Genomic DNA, 7008 nt, shown 5'->3' on the forward strand with positions numbered 1-7008 from the left:
AATGTGAATTTCTTTGTCATATAAATGTCATGGATTTAATTCAAATGTCTTGTGTACTGAAATGTAACATGAATTTGTTGAGTGAATTTAAATGACTTTTGAATTTAAATGTAATGTGAATTGGAATGTCACAGAATTTTATTTGCCATGTCACCTGAATATCACAAGCATGAAATTTAAATGTCAAAATCAAGTAATGTTAAATTGTCCACATGTATCTATCTAGTGTATAAATTATTGAGTGTAATGTACAGTTGTTATGATGATTTATTTTAAAAGTTATTTGGTATATTTGTGTATATTATATTTTAGAATGAATGAGTTTACTGGAATGTTTGAAAAACAGAATTTGTTGTACATATTTAAAAACACTTTACTTATTTATGAACTTTTATGAAAAAAGAATAATTTCTGTCATAAAAGAATAAAGGAAATCTATAAAAAGAAATATTGACTTGCTTTATACAATGTTTGTTACATTTGCAAAGGGAGATAATGTTTTATCATTCATGAAGAAACTACAGTGATTACCTCCCCTAGCAGTGAGATGCAAGCTTCTGTGTCACACCATTTATGATTAAGTATGTTAAAGGTTATGGCTTTGATTCGCCAATATTAATGCTATGATTTTTTGGTCTTTAACCCCAGACAAAAGGGCTGACTTTGGGGTTTAATAGTTTTATGTTATAAAAAGAAAAGGGGTCTTATTTTTGTCTTAATTGGGGAGAAAATTTAAATTTTTAGTCCCAAATAAAAACCCCAAAACCCAGTCACCCCCTTTACTTTGCTTGGGAACAAAAATTCACATGCTTTTAAACCCCAATTTTTTTAATTTTTGAGCTAAATGCTCAATGAGTAGTTAAAAAGTGGGATTTTTTTAGGGGGGAAAAACCTTTTGCTACATTTCATGTTTGCTGTTTCCTTCTGCTGCCCAAAAAACTTAAAATTTTTTGGGCCCAAATTTTTTTTCTTTTTCCCTGAATGGATTGTTTTTCCATAGGGTCTTTTGGGGAAAACAAACAAGATCTCCAAGTAGACTACACTGACTTTTCACTTTGCCCTCAAATTTCATAAATGCCCTTTGACCTTAAATGTCAAATTTTTAAATTTTTCCCCTTGTTTTTTCTATCATTTCCCCTAATTTTTGGTAAGTTTTTCAAAATTTTGGCAAAAAAAACTTTTTAAAAAGATTTTTAAGAATGGGCTTTAATTTGTAAAAAAATGGATGAATTGTCTTTTATTTTACACAAAAATTTTTTGGGGAACAAGAAATTAAAAAAAGATTTATTTGACTTTGCCCTTTAAATTTTGACTTTGACACTTAAGGTAAAATTTAAATAAAATTTTTATTTGTTTTTTTGGACCAAACATTTTTTTGTAGCTTTAGTTTTTTTTAATGGCTTTAAATTATTGATCATAACCCAAATAAAGAAAAATCTATTTTAATTTTTCAAAGTTTTAAAGAATTTTTGCCCTTGGATTTTTTTTTTTTTTTACAGAGATTTGAATTTATACTTGGACAAAAGAACACTTATGACAAAATTATTTTGAATTATTCAAAAATTACCTTCTTGACCTTCAAGGTCAGATTATTAAAATTTGCTTAGATTGTCATAACTCTGTTATTTTTTACAATTTGATCAAAAGAATGCATATAACGTACAACAATACCTACATATGTTAAATTATTCTGATATGACTTTGATCTTTAATTGACCTTGACCGTCTATGTCAAATATGAAATTTTAGTTATATTTTGTACAAGAAAATATTGATTTCTAGGAGTAATCTTTACTACAATATTCTTCCCGCGTTGACTTTGGAGGTCGAGTATGGTCCCGCTGGGGCATTGGCTCTTGTTAGAGAAAATGTGACAAGACACGAAAAATGTTTATGAAAAGCAAAAGTAATTCACTTTCATATTTGTAACTTAATGGGTGCTGAATTTACCTTATGAGTTTGTTTTATGCTGTGAATTTTTTAAATGTCTCGTTGTTTCGGATTTTACCTGCTTAAATTAAACAATACATGTAGTTTAACTTTGTTACACTGCACGGGTTAACTGGCGGGGCTGTCTTCGGGATTCGCGTTGTCAGCGCTCTGCCTGTTATGAACAAAAATTTTATTTTTCGTTAAACGTATACAATACAGCTATCATTGTTACATTACACATATCTAAAATATCATAAAATAGATAAACACATGATTAATTATTTACGTGTTTTGGAGAATGAACAAAATATTGGGGGCGAAAAAAAAATTGATTTTTTATAAAAAAAAATGTATATTCAAAATAACCTCTTTTTTTTGATTTTCAAAAATTTAAATTTTCTTTTTAAATATAAAAATTACTAGTAAAAAATCAAAACGTTAAAATATTTAAATAAAAATAATAAAAAATTTTAAACATTAATTTATGTAAAACCCCTAAGTTATCAACATATCTTTTCTTTTACTATTTGCAAAATAAAAAAAATTTACAAAAATTTTAATAATATGACTTTTCAATGACTAAAATTTTTTTTCCTATGAATTTAAACTTTGGCTGGGTTTTTTTTAAAATTTAATATTTTTTAATAAATTTAGGGGCGAAATTTTCCGGGGAAAAATTTAAAAAACAAGTAAAAAAGGGGAATTCGTCTTCAATATCTTGGTATTACAAAGTTGAAAATATGCGCTCAGGGCTTTCAAGTCTTTTTTCTACCAATTTTTCCCAGTTTTCCCTATTTTTAAATTTGCGCAATATTCTGGGACGGGTTAATTTTTGTTTTTATTTCATACATTTAAATTTTATCTAAATACCCATTCCTTTAAAAAAATTACCCTTTGAATATGTCTATACAATGGTTTTTTAAAAACGTTATTTTTAAAACAATATCTAAAAACCTTTTTTTGTTTTAAAAAACATAAATGACTCTTTGTTTTAAAAAATATTAAAAAATTTTCTTTTGGATTATAAAGTTCGGGCCCAATTCCACCTCAGAAAAAAAAAAAATTTCCCATCTAAAATTCCCTTTTTTTTAAATATCCCCCAGTTTTTCACCCCCTTTTTTACACTGTTTTAAATGTATTTATATACACAAAATTTAACAATTATTGCTTGAATGTATTATTTTTAAACAATATTTTTTATGGGAACTTTTCGATTAACTAAAGGGGGGTTCTTCCAAAGCTCCCCAAAATTGCTCCCTTACAAGAGTTTATTTTCACCCAAAAAGTTTTTCCTTGCAAAATTTCTTTTGAAATCTCTCTATATCTTTAAAATTTTGTAAATCCCCAGATTTGGAAAGCTTTAATTTTGGGATAGGGGCCGAAAAAAGTTTCAAAAAATTTTGTAAGGAAAAAAAAGGGGATTTTTCATACTTGTTAAAAATTACATTTTTTAAAACATTCTTTTGTTTTTCAAAGCTTTCCCCTTAAGATATTGATTTAAAGTAAAAAGGACCCAGTTTTTTTTAAAAATACTACCCCTAAAAAATTTTAAAAATCGCCCAAAAATTTTCCCAAAGCTTGTTTAAATTTAAAAAAACCCGGGTTCAGGGGAAAGAAACGGGTCCTCTACCCCAAAAAAACAATTTAATTTTATTTTTGGCCCGGTTTTTACCTCTAGGCCCCATAGATTACAGTTTTTCAAAAAAAGAGTTTAATCTTTGCTGTAAACCCTTTCTTGCATGTTCCCAATTATTCCCCATTTTCGTCGGAAAATAACAATATTACTATACTTTTAAAATATATTAAATCCACAATCGCCCCGATTTTTTTGAAAAAAATAATTCTAGGTTTTCCCAAAAAATAGTGCAAACTTTGGCGGGCAAATTTTTTTTGGCCCTTGCCCGAAAACCCCCAACCGAAAAATTAAAAAAACTCTAAAAAATTTATTGCAATGTTTAACACACGACCTTAAAAATTTAAAATACATTGATTTAAAAGTTCTAAGTAACTTCCCATCTAACCCCCATTTTAAAAACAATTTTACCCAAAATGCATTGGGGGTTAAACAGAGTCAAACCCCTTTTTTTAAAGGTCAATAAAAGCAAAAAAGGAAATCGCATTTTTTAAAAGTTTAAAATATGGTTTTTTTAAAATTTGTTGAAACCCCAAAAATTGCATCAAACTGTACTACCCCCCTTTCTGAAACCCAAAATTTGGAGCGTCTGACAAAATGTTTTTTTCTCATCAAACCTTTTTTTCCCCTCTTTTTGCCCGGATCTTATAAAAAAATTTCCCAAAGTTATTTTAAGTAATGTGAGGGCCACGATTTTATTAACTTTAGAAATGATCAATTTTTTTTTATAAAAGAGGTTTTAAAAAAGGGCCTTCAGACCATATTTCTGGAAAATAGCCTGAATAAAAACTCTGTTTAAAAAAAATTCAGGGGATATGGCCTATAATATATAATAGAAAATAAAAAGAAATTCGTTCAAAAAGTTTCACTTGGACCAAAACGCTTTGTTTTCGGGTTTTAATGCTTCACCCCCATCTCTAACTTCTTCCCCAAGTTGGGAATTTTTAAAGGGTCTTCGAAAATTAGGGTTTTTAATAAATTTGGATCATATTTTTCATTTGAAATATTTGCATCAAAATCATTGTAGCCCTTATTTCTTAACATTTTGCAAAAAAATTTTGGAAAAACTAAAAATTTGGATATCCGAACTTTGTATACATTTGTTTTTTAAATGGGTTTCCCAAACCCCCTTTTGGGTTTCTTTTTTCAATTTAGCAATTTTTGCCCCCTTTTTAAATCTATATTGTCTTTTTTTTAAAGAACAATGTTTTTTTAAAATCTTTTTTTAAGTCACAATAGATATGCCCCGTTAGTTTTTGTTTTTAAAAATTTTTAAAAAAAAAGCATTAAATAATTACGCTTTTTTTTTGTGCATTTCTTCATTTAAAACCAAAAACAAACAGAGTTTTCCCCCCTTTTTTCTACCTTTTCCTTAAAAAAAGGCCCCGGCTACATTTGAATGTCTTTGAAAAAATTTTTAAAAAATATTTTTAAAAGTCGCTCGAAGAAAAATTCTCAAAAAAATTAAACGTTTAAATCAGCCCTTTTTTTCCTAAAAAAACCCCCTTTTAAAATTTATCTTTTTTCACTCACGCCCTTTAAAAATATGGAAATCTCACTTTTTTTAAAATTTCCTTTGGGTTAAAATTTGGTTTTCTAAGTATTTAACCCGTAAACGAAAATGGTGGGATGATCACTAAATTTTATTTAAATTTTAAAATTTCGAATTCACTTAAAATCTAAATTGCACTCTTTCAAAAAAAATAGTCAATTTTACTGTTTTACTGGCGGGTTATAAATTTAAAAGCCCTACGTTACAAACCTTTTTTCCTAAACGACCGTTAGCTTTCTCATACAAGTAAATTTTACAAAAACAAGGATCTTTTCACCCCTCGCATTAACATTTTGGGGTTGGGAAAAGGCCCGCATAATGGTGCATTGGAAAAAAAAATGTCAAAAAATCGGGGTAAAATTTTTTCTTAAATTTTCACAAACCTATAAAACTGATTTTTTGCCCAAATTCCCCTTTTCCCTCACCTATAAAAACACTTTCCCAGGGGCTTCAAATAAAAAAATCATTAGTTTTAACATTTTTAAAAAAGTCCCCACATTTTTAATACCCCGCAATAGGCGAGTCTCAAACCCAATATAAACTCCACTAAAATATATCAAATTATTGTCTTTAAAAAAATCACTGTCCCGTTTCATCCAAAAATTGTGTTTAAACCCAAAGGGTTTTTTTTCAATAGTTTCTCCATTTTTAATATTGTTTTTTACATATATAACAATTCCACCGCTGTTTCTTTTAGCCTTTTATGTTTAAATTTCTATAAAAATTAAAGCATGTATAACCATTAATTTCAATATTAGAATTTTCATCAGTCCAGGATTCAGTAAGAATACATATATCATTTTCCGAAATTTTAGAAATAAAGTCTTTATTTTTTAATTTAGCGTCACTTAAACCATTGCAATTCCATGCGAAGACTTTCAGCTCACTCTCCGGTAATTCCTAGGCTGACTTGACTGGTTTACCATCGACGAACAGCGTGTCGTAGGCAATCCATGCTGTTTTGTTTTCCTCTCGGGCTTTTTTCAGTTTAGGAAATAAGCTACGTCGTTTTTGTACAACTTCTGGGGGAAACTGTTCATGTAAAAAGTAGGGTGTTTTTTCGAGCAGCTTTCTTTTACTTCGGACGAACTCCCGATCTTTAAAATATGTAAATTTGCAAACAATTTTGCGATTACAAAACGATCTTTCGTCATGCCCTTGAACACCCATTCTATTGAGCCAAAGGGTTTTCTTAGCTTGGTAAAAAAAAGATGGCAAAACACTACTTAATAAGTGCGGCAAGTATCTGTGACATACTTATAGTAAGTTTTTTCTATATCACATTGAAGTTTAAGAAGTCTTTTTCTTCGCCTTAATTTGAAATTTTCATATAAATTGTCTTCAACAGCGTACTTTTTTTCCTTATACAGTTATGTAACTGTATGTCACGTTTTAAGTCCACATGCACTTAAACTTGAAATTATGTTATTAAAGACTTTACAAATACGCTTAGTCATTCATAGCCGTTTATGTTTCTCATCCATAACGAAATCGTGAATTACGACCTACTTCGTTGATTTCCGTATTTATTCAAAACAGATAAAAGAAGCAATGAAGTCTTATTAACTCCCCAAAATCTACCATAGTATTAGGCACGGTAGTTTGTCGGTTTGTCGAATAAGCAGGGCTATTCGTGGATGCAATACCTTAATCACCAAAGCTTCGCTAATCCGATATTGAATTTTATTATACCCGTATTTGGCCGAGCGAATCGTCGTATATCCGTGTTGTAATCGTGGTTAATGATCAGTACACAAAAATAGCTACCCGGGTAGTGTTTTATAACAAAACAAAAAAAATCTACTGTGATCAAATAGTTTTGTCATTTTGAAAGAATTGTAAAAATACAGAATAACTTTATAATGGGATTTGAAAAGGTAAAATTGCTTTT

The sequence above is a fragment of the Ruditapes philippinarum genome, unplaced genomic scaffold (genome assembly GCF_026571515.1).
Source record: "Ruditapes philippinarum isolate M1 unplaced genomic scaffold, ASM2657151v2 ctg1561_1_1_1_1, whole genome shotgun sequence".
Taxonomy (NCBI): Eukaryota; Metazoa; Mollusca; class Bivalvia; order Venerida; family Veneridae; genus Ruditapes; species Ruditapes philippinarum.